Below are 20,581 nucleotides of genomic sequence, written 5' to 3' on the forward strand. Positions count from 1 at the left end.
GAGGTACATGGTTTGAGGGATGCACCGAGTGCTGCTGAATGATCAAGGAATAGGGTGTCTTCTCCTTTATGCTTGCCTGATTGACACTTAGCTCTAGGGGAAAAAATTATCTAAAAGGCTCAATCTTTTAAAATTCTTACGTATTTTAGGTTTTTTTATATTGAGATGTTACTTTGGGTAAGTTGTTATTAAATCAAGATAAGAAGACAGAACATGAAAACTGGAAATTGCCTTTTATATGTTTAGTCTATCAGTCTGATTTTCAGAGTTGTGTTTGCATCATGAAAGCATTCACCTTCAAATGCTTCTTGGGGATATAAGCAAAATAGAAGGACTCTGCTCTCCCCCAGATTTCTCTGATTTTGTGTGGCTGCTGAAGCGGGCAGGAGGGAGACGTTCTGTGCCTTCCTCCTTATTTCATGTGCTGCTGTTCCTGAGGCCTGGCTTGGAAAAAGCAGGACATTCGGCTTAGACAGATGGAGGGCAGGGTCATTTGCAAAATAAAATGAGTGCACAAATCACACTGTGAAATTGGCATGACCATCCCTGCTGCTGTGATAGACTGACTTTTATTTAGTCTATGGCAGGCAGTTGGGGAATAGATTAGCTTTGGGGGGGAGGGTGGGGGAGCCGTAAAAGAAGGTCCTTCAATTAATCATGGTAATTCAGGAAAGTAATAAATGAGGTGGAATATTTTTAAATGTCATAAAGGATCATTTTGTTTCCAACAGAATCTTGAAAAGCTAGAGTATATATCAAAAAGTTTGTGTATTGTACCATTTCTAGCAATAAGAAAGCATTTGGTGGTTGCAGTAAAAAGATTTAGTGCCTACTGAAAGAAATTAGACTTTAGAAAAATGGTGTTGGGCTCAGGTGGATTTTGCTGCATAATGGGAGACATGTTTACCATGTAGGGAATTCCATTTGGGCAAAATGTATAGGGGCTAAAAGCATGATGTTTGGTTCTTAACATGCTTGTGTTTCTGCCTATCAAAGTGTGAGATGATCAAATCCCATGTATATTCTATTTGGCATTCTCTTTTAAAACTAATTGGAAATGATTGTTTTATGTATCTTGTAAAAATAGCCATATCTTTTTGACATTGTTTTTCTATGAGTGTTTCAACCACAGCTGTGGTTAAACATCTTCTATGATAAAGGAAGGCCTTCTGCAGAATCATTTTCCAAGTTGTTATTTCTGTCTTCTATTCATTTCGGGCCATTCTATACAGGATGGCAGATTGAGAGGCTCAGCTTCCTTGCTTCCTCTGGAGTCCAGCTTTATTTTTTGTCTCCGTGTGTCCATTGATGATGATAAAACCGACCCTTCTTCCACCACCTCTCACCTCTCATCCCCCTCCACCCTATAATCAGGGAAGAAAAGAATAAATTAGTGCCAAATGTGTAATGTAGTTTACTGACCTTTAGGAGCATCTGTTCAATCTTTTAAGACTTTTGGAAAAGACTGTATGCTGAATCAACACTTGGGAACGTTTATGCTCAGATGGTGAGAAATTTAACCTCATTGAGAGCTTAATCTTTTTTCTCTGATAGTTCCAGCTCTATTAATATTTTAGATGGTAATATATTTCCTTCTTGATTTATCTTGCTTTTGATCAAATGGGTTTCTATTTCAAGGCTTATGGTGTTATTATCCAAACTAATTTATTAGGCAGAACACAATAACATTATGATTTGTAAAAAGGAATTAGCAGAGAACACACAATTTTGGGTACTGCCATTGAAAAATTCATTCCTTGCAGTTGGAGTGCGCTGTGGAATGCACTGTTACCTAAATCAGATCATTTGAGCCTTTTTCATTGCTCTCATTTCCAAGAGGCAAGAAATGATTCGTAATATCACTTCTTTCTTCCAAGACTGGTACCTTTCATAGTCAGATATATTCTGTCTATGCTTGTTTTCATTTCTGCAGTACAGCTATGGATGGGGAAGGTCTTTGAATCTGTGGTCAGAAGATGATATTCCTAAAAGAAGAATGTCATCAGCCTCTGAACACATTTTCTGGCTTGCAAAGCCTCCAAAATGTTTTTCCAGCAGAGAGCCATCCATGATGGTGTTGATAACCAGCTATCCAATTGTCTGGAAAGTAGTGTACTAGTTTTCAAGGCTTTCTCCGTGGAGAGTTATGGAACACACACCCAGGGCCTGTGCTGGTGGACTAAGAGACCAACTCAGAAACCAAACCTGTTCTTCAAGCCTCCTGCTCCCACATTCCCCTGGTCCAAAGAATCAAGTTCTGACAATTCTGCTTCTGAAAATACCTCAACTCTCTATACTTCTCTCCAATTTCTACTACCATTGCTCTGGTTTCTGCCACCACCATCTCTCTCCTGGATCTGCAACACTTCTCCTAAATGGCTTTCCCTCATCTCTTCCTAGAACTCTTCCAAAGATTTCAAGGCATTTTATCTCCCTTCTTATTTCAGAGTTTTACTGTGGGGACCTCATTAAGCCTTTAACTTTTAGGTTTTGTCCTTCTCTGGCCTTGGCAAATGGAACCCTGCAACCTTGCCTTCTATATGTAAAGGACCTATAAAAACAAAAAACAAAGAAATAAACAAAAAATTGATCAAGACGTGAAAATGTCCCCAGGTGGCATAACATATTTGAAAGAGGCTAATTTGGTATAAAACCACCTGAAGTCAAATCACTGTTCTGCCATCACCAACAATGTAGACATGGAAAAGTTTCTTAACCTCACTGAATCATGGTTCCCTTATGGGTAAAAGAGACCAAAATAATTTCTTTGTTCAAGATAATACAAAGCATCTGGCCCATAGTAAATACTTAATATACTTTATCTATTATTATTACATAAATGGAGCTATTGAGATTCCTTGGGAATCTTTAAATTAGAGTATTTTAGGCTTAAACAAGTATGGACCAAAATTACCGAGTTAAACATCTGCCATCCAGGAGTAGACGTTCTCCTGATACTTCAGATGTTGTATTCCTGAGTGCCTGATAAACTCCGGAACGTGGAGGGCAGTTATCTGGCATAAATTAGTGTCTTCATTAAACCTGATTCTTCAAGAAATTAAAGTACCAAGTTAAATAGTGTATTTTGTTATTTCGACAAATTAATGAGTGCTTACTCTACCCAAGGCACTGTACATTGTGGAGAATTCAGAACCTTCAAGAAACATACATACAGTCCAGGGGAGATACTACAAATACATTAAAAAAAAAAATCACAACCCAGGTGATATACGCAGTGCCTTAAGAGTGATATAACATGACATGGAGGGTCAGAATTTATAATAAAAGTGAACCCTCATTTGGCTAGAGCAGTGTTTTGCAACCCTATCGGGTACCTTGTTCCTCCCTTTTATAACAAATATCTTCCAAAGCCCTCTTTACTATTTTGAAATGAAGTTTATATATAATATATAACATCTATAATATATAACATCCTGCACACATAATTTGTTTTCTCTTTTGTCCTCATTTTTCTTTACTTCTTTCTTTTCATCTTTCTTTTAAACTGTAGGTGCATGAGCTGACTAATCATAATCCTTGATCGTTGACACACTCGCCATTAGTGATCTATGTATGGTCCCCTTCTAGTCTTCTATTTGTTTAGCTAGTTATTTTAAATAATGTAAGAATTACCAGTGAAACCGCCCCCCAACAGAAAAGATAGGACCTTTACCATAACCTACATCTGACTCTGGAGATGCAGATGGCTCCTGAACAATCCTTCTGTGTCCCTTGTCCTGGGTAGCCATTACCCTGAATTCCATATTGGTCATTGTCTTGCTTCCCTTTTTACATAATTTCATTGAACCTGTATGCATTTTTTGAACATATTTTTATTTTAATTGTTTTAGCCTTATGAAAAAAGTTCACGGAGCATATACTCTTTTCAGTTACTGTTGTAATTCTGAGATTAATCCATATCGTTACATGTGGCAGTGTGGTTCAGTGGTTTTAACTGCTCTACTGTATAACATTGTGTGAATATTCCATGATTTACTCACTCTTCTGTTGATGGGCATTTGGGTTGTTTCTAAATAGTTACTGTTTGAAAAGTGCTGCTATGGACATTTCTGTACATGCCTCTTGGTATACATGTCAGGAGTTTTCCTGTATATAAACCTAGAGGTGGAATAATTATTGTGTCATTAGGGTATTGGCATGTTTAACTTTAGTAGATAAAACTTTAGTAGTTTTCCACAATAGTTGCTCTAATTTAATTCCCACCAGAAGTGTATAAAAGATTCTATAAATTCATATTATCTCTAATACTTCATATTGTTAGAATTCATGTTTATTGGCCATATGTAGTTTCTCTTTTGTTAAAAGCCTGGTCTTGTCTTTTGCTCATTTTTCTACTAGGTTGTTAGTGTGTGTTTTTTAAAATTGATATTTAGGAGCTCTTTATATACTCATGATACTAATCCTTTATCAGTTACATGAATTGCAAACATCTTCTTCCAGTTTGTAATGTTTCACTTTCTTTAAGATAAAGTACTTAAGTTTAATGTAGTCAAATTTATTAATTTTTCTTTTTGCAGTCAATGCTTTTTATTTTTGTTTTAAAAACTTTTCCTTACTCCATGGCTAAATTCTATTCACATATTTTTTTAAGTTTTGTTTCTGCACTTAAATTTTCTTTTTTTTTTTTTTTTTGCGGTATGCGGGCCTCTCACTGTTGTGGCCTCTCCTGTTGCAGAGCACAGCCTCCGGACACGCAAGCTCAGCGGCCATGGCCCACGGGCCCATCCGCTCCGCGGCATGTGGGATCTTCCTGGACCGGGGCACGAACCCGTGTCCCCTGCATCGGCAGGCGGACTCTCAACCACTGTGCCACCAGGGAAGCCCCTGCACTTAAATTTTTAATACATCTGGAGTATACATCATTTAATACATCATTTTGTATATGATGTGAGGAAGAGATGCAATTTGATTTTTTTCCAAAATGGATAACCCTTTTTTCTCAGGTCCATTTATTGAACAGTCTCTCAGTCCACCTCAATTTGACATGCCTCTTCTATAATATACAAAGTTACATATACGCATAGGCCTGTTTCTGGGCTCTCTGTTCTATTCCGTTGTCAGTTTATCAAGTTTTGGACCAACATTTTCTTAATTTCTGTAGCTCCATTAAAAATCCAAATATGGTTGGGGAAATACCCCCTCTATACTTTCCTTTTTCAGAAGTGAAGTGTCATGGCTATTCTTGGTCCCTTATCTTTCCTTACACACTTAATTTTTAAAAATCAACATAATATCCCTACTATAATACAAAGAAATAAAAGAAAAATGACTTATAGTAAAATAGTATGCAGTTTAATATGTTTAAGGGCTTGGTCAGGCCGACACCAGAAGAACATCCCCACAAATATTTGAAATGCCCCGTTAGAGTAGTGCAGCCCCATTGAGAGCTGACAGGCTAGAGAAGTGGGGTGATAATGTAGAGAAGCCTTAAAGGATGGGTAGGATTTAAGCTAGCAGATCTGAGAGAGAGAGAGAGAGGCAGAATTTCAGTGCAAAGGTGAAAAAAAAAAGCACATGGTATGTTTGTAGAAAGTTCATCCTGTTGAAATTAGGAGTAAGTTAGAAAGGTATTTTTTTGAATGTTTTTTGTATGTTTGGGGGATGCTGGCACAGGCCAAGATTAGTTAATACCTATATTACAACCCCTTGGCTTGTATAGTCCAACACACAGCTGACCCAGCTGCTTTCCTTTGGGCAAATCATCTAGAGTCTAAATTAAGTTTTGAGCACATAAACCAATAAACCAAAGCAATAAATCCAGCTTTAATAAAAGTGAAACAGGTTCCCCACATTTCACATTAAGCTGTAACTTTATTAAGTACATTTACCTTGTATTTTATTAAGCACATTTGTAATAACCTTTCTTTTAATTGAAAAGTATTTCCTATCGTTTCACATTGCCTCTGTGGATGGCTTAGATCTTTTGTAAAACAAAATTTGGACATTTTAAGAGCGTGATTGTTATTGCCTGATAAAGCCAGGTAGTAAAGGCCTCACTTGATTATATGGTGACTCAGCTGGCCTAGTTTTGTTAGGTAAGAGTCTCCAGGCTACATTTCATTCTGTTGACCCTATAAGTAGGGAGCTGAGGGACAAGCTATTCACTTGCCTCTCTATTGATTAGTTTCTCTGTAAGTTTAAGGGTCTAAATAACAATTCCCTTTAGAGATAGAATAGCTAGTTTTTTTAGACAATTAGTAAGACAGTGGTGTTAGAACCTCCTTGAAGTTTTTATGGCTAGTGTTGATGTTGAGAAAGAATATTCACATCATGTGTTTCGTAGTCTGAAAAACCATGTAACTGATACAAGTTTGTGAAGGGCTTTGAGCCTGACTCTAAATACAGTGCCTCTGAAAATGTACAATATTATTTAACCCAGACATTCACTGTACCCAAGCCATACTCTTCTGTGACATTTAAAATGTTTTTTACGTAGTCCAGCATTCCCTTACTCTAGGTCTGCCAGCTTTTGCAGATAAAACTACAGGACATCTATAAGGAGAAATATATCTGGGACATAACTTAAAAAGTCATTTGTTTATCTGAAATTCAGATTTAACTGGGCATTCTGTATTTTATTGGGCAACTCTGCCCCACCCCAATATTTTATAGATTTTTCACTTTCCCTGAATTCTTGATTTCTCTTACGTATTACTTCTTGCTGCATATCCCTCTTTAGGTCTTATAGCTATACAAATATGGAATACACTCATTTTCCTTACTCTCTCCCAAATACCATTCCCACTAGGTACTGAGTAGGAGTAACAATTAGGAGGGGGGTGTATGTGAGAATAATTGTGTTAAAGAGAAGCTGTGAAACCCTGTCTCGTACCCTAGGTACAATGTATAGCTGTGTGTGAAAAAGAACTTCACTTTATTTGGGTGCCTATATATGTAACATATTTTGATATGTTGAACTAATTTAAATGATCTTTATTAATTAATAATGATCATTATTTTTAAACCTATAGCTTGTTTCATTGAGTGAATTTAATCGAGCTCCTTTTAATATAAGACTGATGTCCATGGCAGAATAAACAACTTTATATTGAAAACATTAATAATTCCTATTCCAAAAAGTCCATTTGTCATATCCTTCACTGTGAGTTTCTCACTCACTTTCTCTTTTTCTTGAGTCATAGACTCCCCTTTCTTGCTGGGCCATCCCTTCTCATCTCTCTTAGTTTATCCCCTTTCCCAGGCCCCCTCTTCCTCCAGCACTGCTCCTGTAAACTCAAAAATTCTTCTCACTTTATGAACCTTCTTGTCTCCATCCCACCTATGTCCTAAGGACCATTTTGCTTCAACCAAAGTGGCGTATCTTGGTAAACAAAAGACAAGTCTCTACCTGGTGAGTTCTGCTACTAACTTCTAAAACAAGGTTTCCCTCCCCCTTGCTGTTATTAAAGGGGTGAGAGATGGGGATCAAACATGCCAGTTGGGCCAAGAGGATGATGAATGGAGGGACCCTCCATGGTCCTTTGGATCAATTTAAAGCCACTATGGAAAGAGGGATGAAGGTCAGAAGCTGATGGAGCTTCCCGCGAGAAATTTTATTGGGCCTGGATGGAAATTCCCAAGCCAGTTGACAAGACAAGACTCTGAGGGAACAGGAGGAGGCCCTCCTTCCTGACCCTCCTCAGCTTCCTTCTGGTGCCTGCAGTATGGGAAATCTTGCTGGCACCCAGCGACAGATAATGGTGTTCTTCCGACGAGCAGTGTCCTCTTCAGGCTGGGTTGTACAGCAGGAGGGAGAAGCACTACTGAAGAAAGATGGGGGACTGCTGTTAACGGGCTGGTTCTCAGACCCCTATGAGGCTGCCTTTTGGGTCCCTCAGGAATAGCTAGGGGACATTATGACAAGTGACAAAAGAGAGGTCAAGAGAGAAATCACACCTGATTATTGGATCTATGGAGGAGGCATTACTTAACTAGATCTTGAAGGATTTCTCAATAGACTGTCTGGCTTTGAGAAGTAGCATCTGTTATGTAAAGAGAAGTGCATCCATGTATATGATTTTTTTTTTAGTATTGTTACTAGCTAATGGATGTATGGACAATGACTTCCTGCTGAGGAAACAACTGCATTGCTTCTAGTAAATCACGATAAATCTCTCTCTCTGTGTTTTTAACAGATAGGTTAGTAATGTTGGCAGCTTATAAATGAGAACACTTGGGAGAGTGTGAGGATTGGTGTAGCCCACTGAGATAGTGGCTGTGGGCCATGTTGGTTCATTCTGCCTTCATGGAATCTAGGAATACAAGTGTTTTACGACCTACAGAGAAATGTTTTTAAAAACTCACCTCCCAAAGAAGAAAAGCAAGCAAAGAAAACACCCACCAGTATAGAAGAAAAATGGCAACCAAGATGTGTCTCTGAGGGTCGTAGAAGCAGAGTCTGTCACTTCTCTCCTGGGAGCCACATTCATTACAGCTTATCAGAGTGACTCTACCCACTCTCTTAGAACCTTCTTGAGGTGTGTGGAGGAAAAGCTGCCCACTCCGGGTGGCCACATGAGAAGGAAATCCATTTGGCGGATGGACATTTTTAAAACCTGCCACATATGGTAGCCATTTTTATGGCAAGTAAATTGTTGGGGGATCTGTGAGGTGAATGTGCAATAAAACCTTTCACAATAAACCAGGTGGAAAATCATCTAATCCAACCTCTGGAGGTCAAAAGCCACAGTACCATGTTGCTTTCTTCCATGAAGAAGAATTAAGACTCTTTAGACAGCTTGCTCTTTCTTTTGTTCTTTATAGACTGGTGCTGCCTATTTGGGGTGGAAGGTAAATTGTGTGGAATGGCAGTGGTGGGCTGGAGGCGACGGGGGCGGGGGCTTCTCACCAGGTGGAACCAGGGAGTGCTTTGCCAGTAATTTTTAAAGTGGTGTTGTTTCTGTGCCACTCTTTTGCCATCCTCAGGCAGTCGACATTCTTCCCAAGGTATACAGAGCAGGGAAAGCGAAATAGGACATGGAAGTAAGACACTTAAGTCAGAACAGGATTTCACAGTGAAAGGACTTGAAGTTTGGGAGGTATAAAGAGATACTATGATTATGTTTATTGAGATATATGCATGGGAACACACAGCCTTCAGGACACTCGAGATCCTTTTCATTTTCTCTTGAGGAAATACAATGGTTGAACGGAAAATAGAAACTTATAATAAGAGTTCGAGGACACATTCTTACTGATTTGTACTTTGAGGACTAAAGCCTCAGTCATTTATCTATATGAGAGTCTGAAAAGTTATTACAGTTAAAAGAAAGTCTTGGGGCCAAAAAACATTTGAAGTTTTTCAGTAACTTTTGAAAGATGACTAGTAAGTTTGTCTCCATTTGAAGTTCATTTGAAAACTTCTATCATTGAAGTTTTTTTTAATTTCCTAAAATAGGCTTCTAATGAAGTCAGCATGCTATTGAGTCCTCTTTTATCTTTTCTACCCAGTTGTTTTAAAATTTGAGATTTAGAGCACACCTGAATAGCATGAAATGTATGGTTAGAACTGTTTAAAAAGAAAGAACAGGGTTGGTATTAACAATCAGAATACCATCAGTCATCCTCAAAAAACTAAAAATAGAACTACCATATGACCCAGCAATCCCACTCATGGGCATATACCAGGAGGAAACCATAATTCAAAAAGATACATGCACCCCAGTGTTCACTGCAGCACTGTTTACAATAGCCAGGTCATGGAAGCAGACTAAATGTCCATCAACAGAGGAATGGATAAAGAAGATACGGTACATATATACAATGGAATATTACTCAGCCATATAAAGGAAGGAAATAATGCCATTTACAGAGATGTGGATAGACCTAGAGACTGTCTTACAGAATGAAGTAAGAAAGAGAAAAAAAATATCGTATAATACCGCCTATATGTGGAATCTAGAAAAATGGTACAGATGAACTTATTTGCAAAGCAGAAATAGAGACACAGATGTAGAGAACAAACTTACGGATACCAAGGGGAAGGGGGGTGGGATGAATTAGGAGATAGGGGTTGACATATATACTATGTATGAAAAAGACAACTAATGAGAACCTGCTGTATAGCATAAGGAACTCTACTCAGTGCTCTGTGGTGACCTAAATGGGAAGGAAATCTAAAAAAACAGGGGATATATGTATAACTGATTCACCTTGCTGTACAGCAGAAACTAGCACAACATTGTAAAGCAACTATACTCCAATAAAAATTAATTAAAAAAAAAAGAATACCATCAGACGTCAAATTCCTATCTCGAATAACTGAGAAACAGTCTCACTCTCAGTCTCACTTTGTGATGGTCTAAGGTCTGCCTGAGGAATGACACAGGCGTTCAGGCCACGCTCACTGACCTCAGGTGCAAACCCAGACCACATCTGGATGAATAAAGATATGTAAACAGTGTTCCATCTGCCTGATTCTAAACACCTTCACAATGTGGTTCATTTCTTTGAAGGATGATTTCTGATCAACAGAGGATGTGCAGATAAAACAGCTGATTGATGGATCAAATTTTCACTTCTAAGTTGGTTGTGAAGTGTGATTCCAGGGATCTGAACTGTACCATTTTCAGAACAAGCCTCTAAGATCTTAGTTGTGGCCCCTTTTCTGGGCTGGATCTTAGGGAGCATTTGGTACAAAACTTTCATTTTACAGATGACAAAACAGGTTCAGAGAAGTATGGGGAGGGGTGACTTTTCCATTCAGCAAACTAGGGCAAGAACCAAGGTCACCTGAGTTGAAACCCCAGGTCTACTACTAAATAGTTGTGTGATCAGGGGTCAGTCAGTTATCTACTTTGGACCTCTTGCTTTTATAAAATCAGAGTGTTTGGAGATTTAACATGGTTTCCCTCTTGGTCCCAACATTCCTGCATTCTTTCCACTGTACTCTATCTTTGATTTCATTCATTCATTCATCCTACAGTAAGGGGCAGTTGTTTGGAAGCAGCTGCCCATTAGGGATCATATTTCTCAGCCTGCTCCCCCCGCCCTCTCATCCTCTGCACCTAGCTGAGGCCAGTTCATACCAATGGGATATGATTGGAAGAGAAGCATGTCACTTCCAGGCAGAAGTGATTAGGCAGCAGGTGTATCATTTCCATCCTTTCTTTCCCATCTGCTGACTGGAATATACTCTAAAGCCCTAGGGGATGGCAGAGCCACAAGATGGAAGGAATCTGAGTCCCTGAATCACCCTGTTTAAGGCTGCCTGCTGAACAACTGCACTGGACTGTGCACTGAGAAATACACTTCTATGTCTTAAATTTTGTTTTTGTTGAAACAACTAGCATTACCCTGACTAATGCAGTAAGGCCACAGGCATTTAAGTACTTACTATATGCGTTATGTTGGGTAGTAGGGACCCATCTGTGAATAACACAGTTTCTGCTCTCAAAATGTTCAACCCAGTAGGAGAAGACATATATACCAACAGTTGCCAAACAGTGTGGTAAGTACCATGATAAGCATGGGATATTGTGAGAGGACATAGCCTTGGACATTTTAGGAAACACTCCCAGCAGAAGTAGCATTTAAGTCAAGTCCTAAAGCAAAGCCTATTTGATGGTTATGAACCAAATGTTTGTATCCCCCCAAAATTTATAAGTTGAAGTTTTAACCTTAAATGCGATGATATTTGGAGGTCGAGTTGGATGAGGTCATGAGGATGGGACCCTCATGATGGGATTAGTGTCCTTATAAGAAGAGGAAGAGAGATTTCTCTCTTTTCACCTTGTGAGGACACAGCAAGAAGGCAGCCATCTGCAAGCCAAGAAGAGAGTCCTCAGCAGAATCCAACCACGCTGGCACCCTGATCTTGGACTTCCAGCCTCCAGACAGTGAGAAATGAATTTCTGCTGTTTAAGCCACCCAGTCTATGGTGTTTTGTTATGAGTCTTACTGACTGAGACAGATGGGTTTTTCTTTCCAAGGGCCAGCCTTTATTTCTATCCCAGAAATAAGAGAGAACATGACTTAATTCAAGGAGCTTGGTGTCTCCCTATGAGGATGGAGAGGAAGGCCGAGGATGGAGCTTCAGGAGAGTCGCTCATTGCACTAAAGCCCCTGAATAAGGTTCCTGGGAAGAAGGCTTCTGTCGGGCGTGCCTTGCAGTGGCACCTGAGGATACTGGGATGAGCAGAGAGGGACCTGTGGGCATGGTGTAAAGGTTAGGCAGGTAGGGGATTGGCCTAAAAATGGTACTAGTGGTAGCCATAGCTTCCTTAGCAAAGATATCCAAATACTGTCAGCTTGCAGATCAATTGGATTTGATACAATTTAGCAGCAAAGAGAAAAGCAGCTCCAAAAAATATAGTTCACTTACTAATAACATTGTTAAGCAGACATGGGCTTCAACTCAAATTCGTGAAAACAGAATGCTATGTGGGCCTGAAGGTTGGCAGTGAAAGCAAGTGCTTCAGGACCTCAGCAGGACTTTGGGTCTAACACTAATGAATTCCTCACTCTAGAGAGAGAAGTCATTATTTGCATCATGATTTCTGACTTGGCAAGTAACCAAAGGAAGTAAATCAGAAATCTCCCACCCCATTTTCCAATGAGCATCATCTGGTGGACTTTTTAAATTGTCTTTTTTCTAGGCTTTTCCTCACCTTCAAATTTTTACAGAAGAGGGAAGAAAAACAGCAGAGGCTCCCTTCTCTCTCCCTGTCTAATCCTTTCATAATTCAAGATCACAGAGCGGCTGTAAACCCCCCCTCACTGCTGTGCTTATTCCCTGTGTGCTTGGTAGAGCAAGCAATTCCATTTACCAGCACTCCAGTGAGCGTGTGGTGATAAATAAAGCTGCCACCCTCCACTTGCCCACCATGTTTAAAATGACACATTGGACAAGTGGGTCTCTATTGCCTCCACTTTTTTCATAAAAAGGCTAAAAGTGGCCTGCAAAGGCAGTAAATCTTAATTTCTAATATAAACTCCAAACACAGAAAAAAAAATCCTAGGCCAGTTTAGACTGGAGTGATTTTGATGATCAGATGGCGAGGGTTTGAATACTAAAGAGATAAACAATCCAAAAACTAATTCCAGGAGCTGCCTGGATGTGTGGGGCTTTTCCTTCTCTCTCCTTGAAGCAAGCTTGCCTTCTCCCCATGCAACTTTATTGGAAACTAAAACCACAAAGCAGGCAGAATAAAGTCAACATGAAAAAAGCTAAGTTTCTAACTTCATAATCTCAGAATTTAAAAATGACCTCTTGTTATGATTGTTCAGCCTGAGTTAGCTTTTATTAAACACTTAACTGTGTGACAAGTCCATGCCAAGTTCTTTCATGCATATCTCACTGAACTTTTGGATCTGTGAATTTTCTTTTAAATCTTCCAGTCTAGAATCAAGGGCATTCTTTTTCCATTGCAACCATTAACAGGAGAATTGACTTTGAGTTACCTATTGAGTACTGACGCTTGGATGGATGATCTCTAAGAGGATGAACATGAAACCGTCTTGTTGATCTGTTGTACGATAATAGATCCCTTTGACTGATGATCAAAGCCCTCCTGAGTTCTGTCCAGCCCACTTTGGGAATCTGATTTCCAGCCCCTCTGCTTCATCCACTCTGTGCTCTAATCTCATTACACAGTGTTCTCTTTCCCTATGGGCACCTCATGGCTTTTCTGCCTCTGTACCTTTGCTCTCGGTAAGCTGTCTGCTTGGGCTGACTTTTTCCTTATTATCATCTCATAGTCTCTATACCTAAACATCAGGTCCAGCTCACATTTCATGTGTGCCGTGAAGCCTGCCCCAATTCTCCTCCCTAAGCTGAAAGACACCGTTTTTCTTCTGACCAGCCAGTCCTCGTTATTAAGTTCAGAAATGGTCTTTGCAGGGATGTTCACAGCAGCATGGTTATCACAGCCAAAAAAAAAAAAAAAAGGGAAGCAATATAAATGACCCTCAATACGGTGTCAGTTAAATAGATTATTGTATTCTTGTATATTGTGAAGAACAATACAGCTATTAACCATGGTGATAGTGAAGTGTATGCTGATTTAGAAAGATGCCCACTATAGATTGATAAGTTCAAAACCAGGTATGATCCTATCTTTAAACACAAAAGTAATTTAAATATCACTTGCTTCAATCTTCAGTGGCTCCAGTCCTCCTCCTCCCTTCTCCACCTGCTCAAGCAGGACCCCATGCCCTGACCTTAGAAGTGGCCCAGGGTGGTTTCTGAAAGTCCCCGAAGGGTGAGGAGGGAGGTTAACATGTGCCCACAGGTGCAGTCACTGTGCCGCATTTGCTCCTGTAGGTGCTCTAAGAAGTTTTATTGCTTTACCTCCTGACAGAGCCCATGGTGGGAATGATGCTGATTGGCCAAAACCCATTGGTCTGTGATCTGGCACTGAGTCCCACTGGGTGCCTCAAGTTTTCCTGCCCCTCTTCCTCCTTCATTCACTATTCATGATGAGTCTTCCACACACCAGCCCCTGAGACAAAGGAAAGCAGGACATGATCCCTGTCCTGAAAAGACTCCCAGACTGTCCAGCCTCCCATTGCAAGCCCTGCTTGGGAGTTCCTGCTTGGAAGTAGCTATAGGATCTTAGTACTCTTACAGCTACCCTAAGGCAGGCAGTGTGGACAGAAAGCTGAGCGAGAAGATCTGGGTTCCTATCCCAGCTCTGTCACTTACTAGCTCACCGTCTTGTGGAAGTCAGTTTCCCTGAGGCTTAGTTTCTTCACATAAAATGGAAGTGACACTGTTACTTCCCATACAGCTTTGTTGTGAAGGATAAAGAATATGTGAATATCAATGTTATTCATACATCATAAAAATCTAAAAGGCCATTATTAAACACATACTTAACCCTAATCCTACTTGTCTAACCCCTGATGAAATATCTTGCCAATTCATATGACTTCTGAGAATTTTTAAGCTCTAGTTATTTTTTTAATTTTTTTTTATTTTTTAATATTTTTATTCAAATTATATTAACCTTATACATTAATATGGGGAGAACTATCAACTTTATGATATTTAATTCTTAGCCAAGAATGTGGGAGGTCTTTCAATTTGTTCAAGTCTACTTTGTGTTTCTCAGAAGTGTCTTATAGTTTTCTTTTTTATACATTTATTTATTTTTGGTTGTGTTGGGTCTTCACTGCTGCGCACGGGCTTTCTCTAGTTGCATTGAGCGTGGACTACTCTTCATTGCAGTGCGTGGGCTTCTCACTACGGTGGCTTCTCTTGTTGCGGAGCACGGCACTCGGACTTCAGTAGTTGTGGCACATGGGCTCAGTAGTTGTGGCTTACAGGCTCTAGAGTACAGGCTTAGTAGTTGTGGCACACAAGCTTAGTTGCTCCACGGCATGTGGGATCTTCCCAGACCAGGGCTCGATCCCGTGTCCCCTGCATTGGCAGGCAGATTCTTAACCACTGTACCACCAGGGAAGTCCTCTTATAGTTTTCTTTAGATAGATTTTGTACATCTATTAGGAAACCTAAATCTTAAATATTAGGAGCTACTGACTTGTGAAAATGAATTAGAAATGTAGACTAACTACCTCTGAAATTAAAATACAAATCAAAGGGGAAGAGTGGGATTGATACTGTAAAGCTTGATTTACATGATTTTCCAAAGAAAAATATTTTTAATATAAGGTGAGCATTTATAAAAATAAATGAGGTGATTAACAACTATAATAAAATGGGAGAAGAAATGTAAAACATGCCTTTGTACCCTTGAATGAGCCATTTTCCTTGTAGTTGGTCTATTTTCTACTAAAATTAGCAATTTAGGTACTGTTTTCCTACTTTTTCTACCAATTACTGAGAATGGTGTTGAAGTCTCCAAACATAATTGTGGTTTTGTTTCTTTTTCCTTTAAGTTCTATCAGTTTTTGCCTCAAATATTTTCAAGATCTGCTTTTGGTGCACAAACAATGCTGTTAAGTCTTTTTGGTGAACTGTCCCTTTTAACATTACATACTGCTCTTGTGATATCCACTGTCTGATATTAAAATAGTCATTCTGGCTTTATTTTTTTTTATTATTTTTTTTAACATCTTTATTGGGGTATAATTGCTTTACAATGGTGTGTTAGTTTCTGCTTTATAACAAAGTGAATCAGTCATACATAAACATATGTTCCCATATGTCTTCCCTCTTGCGTCTCCCTCCCTCCCACCCTCCCTATCCCACCCCTCCAGGCTGTCACAAAGCACCGAGCCAATATCCCTGTGCCATGCGGCTGCTTCCCACTAGCTATCTACCTTACTACGTTTGTTAGTGTGTATATGTCCATGACTCTCTCTCGCCCTGTCACAGCTCACCCTTCCCCCTCCCCATAACCTCAAGTCCGTTCTCTAGGAGGTCTGCGTCTTTATTCCTGCCTTACCCCTAGGTTCTTCATGACCTTTTTTTTTTTCTTAAATTCCATATATATGTGTTAGCATACGGTATTTGTCTTTTTCTTTCTGACTTACTTCACTCTGTATGACAGACTCTAGGTCTATCCACCTCATTACAAATAGCTCAATTTCGTTTCTTTTTATGGCTGAGTAATATTTCATTGTATATATGTGCCACATCTTCTTTATCCATTCAGAAATCTCTGGCATTCCTATACACTAATGATGAAAAATCTGAAAGTGAAATCAAGAAAACACTCCCATTTACCATTGCAACAAAAAAGAATAAAATATCTAGGAATAAACCTACCTAAGGAGACAAAAGACCTGTATGCAGAAAATTATAAGACACTGATGAAAGAAATTAAAGATGATACAAATAGATGGAGAGATATACCATGTTCTTGGATTGGAAGAATCAACATTGTGAAAATGACTCTACTACCCAAAGCAATCTACAGATTCAATGCAATCCCTATGAAACTACCACTGGCATTTTTCACAGAACTAGAACAAAAAATTTCACAATTTGTATGGAAACACAAAAGACCCCGAATAGCCAAAGCAATCTTGAGAATGAAAAACGGAGCTGGAGGAATCAGGCTCCCTGACTTCAGACTATACTACAAAGCTATAGTAATCAAGACAGTATGGTACTGGCACAAAAACAGAAAGATAGATCAATGGAACAGGATAGAAAGCCCAGAGATAAACCCACACACATATGGTCACCTTATCTTTGATAAAGGAGGCAGGAATGTACAGTGGAGAAAGGACAGCCTCTTCAATAAGTGGTTCTGGGAAAACTGGACAGGTACATGTAAAAGTATGAGATTAGATCACTCCCTAACACCATACACAAAAATAAGCTCAAAGTGGATTAAAGACCTAAATGTAAGGCCAGAAACTATCAAACTCTTAGAGGTGTTAGGTTTTGATCCCTGGCTATAGTTCAGGATTATTTAATTTCTATCTCCTCCCTCACCTCCCTACTCTCAATCTGTTAAGATTTAAACCCTCAGGCCCATAACTCTGGTTGTCTGATTTGTATCTGTTTTGGGGCTACAGACGTTACCATTCTTGCCTTTTATAGCTTTAGAGTGAGACTTTTCTTTCCATGCATGAAGAGGTTGGGCATTGATGGGGAAACCTGTCACATTCAAATACTTCATGCTCTTTTGATTCTCTTCTCCTGGGTGTGGATAAGAACTGGGCAGATCCTTACTGCTGTGGCCCAAGTAATTGACTTAAAAACAATAAAAACAACACATATGGGTTTATGTTCTCATGTGTACAGTTTTCATTTTAACACGCATACCCTAGTCCTTCTTCAGAATCTTGCTCTGAGTCAGATGTATGAGGGGTTTCCTACTGGTTATTTTTCATCTTGACAAACCCAAACCCTCAATGGACTCTGTTGATGGACAGTCATTCTCTCTCATATTTTCTCTCTCTTGCCCTTGATTAAAAAATAATACATATCTATTGTAAAAACTTTAGAACATAGAGGTGTACAAAGCAGAACATAAAAGTCGCACATTAGCCTGTTAGCCTGAGACAACTGCTGTTAACAAGTGGTATGTCTTTCAGCTAAGATCAAACAGAATTGGTACCATCCCATTTAGGCTCTTTTGCAAAGTACTTTTTTTCACTTAATATATCACAGCCATGTTACCATGCCTGGTCAAGCATTCTCACTCTTCAATACAGTTCTTTCTGGCCACAGAGCACTGAGAGCTCCTGTCTGCACTGGCTCCTTTGAATAGACCTTGTCTGGCTCCTGGGTTGGAAGCAATGACCCAATTCCTGGGGCTGGGTACAGGCTCACTGGAATCACTATCCCACTTCTGAACATGGCTATATGCTCTCAGAAGGAATAATTTCAGCATAAAAATGTAAAATATTTCCGTGTCAAAAAGAACCCAAGAAATCCGCTGAGGGCCCTAGATGAGAAACTTACCCATCAGATCCACTCTTCAAGTTTCCACAGCTTGGAACACCTTATTTATTTATTTATTTGTTTATTTTTTGGCTGCGTTGGGTCTCCATTGCTGCACGCGGGCTTTCTCTGTAGTTGCCGTGAGCGGGGGCTACTCTTTGTTGCAGTGCGCAGGCTTCTCATTGCGGTGGCTTCTCTTGTTGCAGAGCACAGGCTCTAGGTGCGCAGGCTTCAGTAGTTGCAGCATGCGGCTCAGTAGTTGTGGCTTGCGGGCTTGGTAGTTGTGACTTGTGGGCTCTAGGGTGCATGGGCTTCAGTAGTTGTGGCACGCAGGCTCAGTAGTTGTGGCTCGCAGGCTCTAGAGCGCAGGCTCAGTAGTTGCGGCGCATGGGCTCAGTTGCTCTGCGGCATGTGGGATCTTCCTGGACCAGGGATCGAACCCGTGCCACCTGCGTCGGCAGGCAGATTCTTAACCACTGCGCCACCAGGGAAGTCCCTCTTCCACGTCTTTTTATGGCTTTATAGCTCATTTCTTTTTAGCGCTGTATAACATTCTGTTGTTTGGATGTACCACAGTTTATTTTTACTTTCAAGTTTTGGCAATTATGCATAAAGCTGCCTTAAATCTGTGCGCAGGTTTTGTGTGTGTGTGTGTGTGGACATCAGTTTTCAACTCCTTTGTGTAAATACCAAGGAGCATGATTGCTGGAACATATGGTAAGAGTATGTTTATTTTTGTGAGAGATGGCCAACCTGTCTTCCAAAGTGGCTGTTCCATTTTGTATTCCTACCAGCAATGTATGAAAGTTCCTGCTGCTCCACATCCTTATCAGCACTTGGTGGTGTCAGTGTTTTGAATTTTAGCCACTCTAGTAGATAGTGATAACCTTTTTTTCCATTTTCTTTTTTGGTAAAGATAAAAGCCTTTCCTGGTTGGAATTGCCTGAAGATGAGTGTGTGAATCTGAATGTAAATATGTTATTTCCTCTCTGTTCTTAAGCAGATGAACATTAACTTCGGAGAGTAACATAGTTTGTCCTTTAGCCCCTGTGTTTCAGCAGCATGCTTGGCACCCTGGAGGTGTTTAGTAAATATTTGCTAGTTGCATGGCTCTCAATGACCTGTCTGTCTCTGCTTTTGAGAACCATAAGGGGTCTATTTGGAGAGATTCAGACCAGCACATGGGCCTTTTCACACACATGCACGTGTATGTGCACACACAAAGAAACAACACGTACTCTTCTGCACAGCTGGGAACCATATTGTCCAGGCTTTCGAACCCCAGACTCTAAGTACTTCCAAATGCTGGCCTTGCTCTGTAAGTGATAATAAATGAAAAATATTTTCAGTGATGTTTTATTTTGGTCAATAATCAGGTCTAGTACTATCTCTGGGTCTCAGACAATGAAAAGTCACTCTTCCTATTTCGTCCCACACCTGCACCTATGGACACTCACATCTTGAGGTGATAGGAGCAAAGGCTGATGTAGCTGTGTTCACCATTCTTCTTCTTTGGTTTTGTTTTTCTTCCATCATTGTTCTTCCAAGAGGGTTCTTGGAAGCCATGAGACCTAACATGTATTGAGTCCCCTGGAGGTAAACTTACCCCCCATTTCTTGGTGCTTCCATGGTGCTGATTCTGCACTATGTGCCTGGCATATGATAGGTGGTAATCAATGTTTATTGAATGAATAATGTACCTTTGGTCTGTTATAGAAGTCTAGAGTTTGCTAGTAAAGAACTGCTTAACATTCTAGGGCTCATTGTTTGGAACCACTGTTGCAGTTGCTTTGCAGTAGCAGAAGTCACTACAGGTTTGCCCTCAGTAGCCCAAGTCCATGGGCGAATCTGGAGCCAATACTCCCCAACCCCCCCACCTCCTGATTATTGTCAAAAACACACCACACATTGTAGCAATCATATTGCCAAACTTTACAGCATCTATAAATCGAAAACTACTGCCTTTGACAGTTATGGGCCTGTGTCAACACCAGATCATGTTGACCCTCCTGGAATGTGTTTGCAAATGCACCATGCCAGCCTTGGAAGCTGTTGACGTCAGAGGCTGTAAGTTAATTAGACGTGGCCCCAGAGCATTGTGGGTCTTGCTGTCTGGGAAGATTTTTCTTTTCTTAAATTCTTCTTTGATTTTGTCCCAGGGCAGGAGCTGTCTTGGCTGTCATGTTTGGCAGACAAGAAAGCCAGTTTAGAGGAGTCCACATTGCTGCGCAAGTGATAATGTATGTGAACCGCTTCCCT

The 20,581-nt window shown here is 40.0% G+C and overlaps 1 long non-coding RNA gene across 2 annotated transcripts in view; it reads left to right on the forward strand.

The window, feature by feature from the left end:
• Positions 1-20,581, forward strand: part of LOC307187466 — a 142,213-nt gene that overhangs the window by 2,241 nt on the left and 119,391 nt on the right. The gene's annotated exons all lie outside the window — the stretch shown is intronic.

This window comes from Stenella coeruleoalba, assembly GCF_951394435.1.
Source record: "Stenella coeruleoalba genome assembly, chromosome: 6".
Taxonomy (NCBI): domain Eukaryota; kingdom Metazoa; phylum Chordata; class Mammalia; order Artiodactyla; family Delphinidae; genus Stenella; species Stenella coeruleoalba.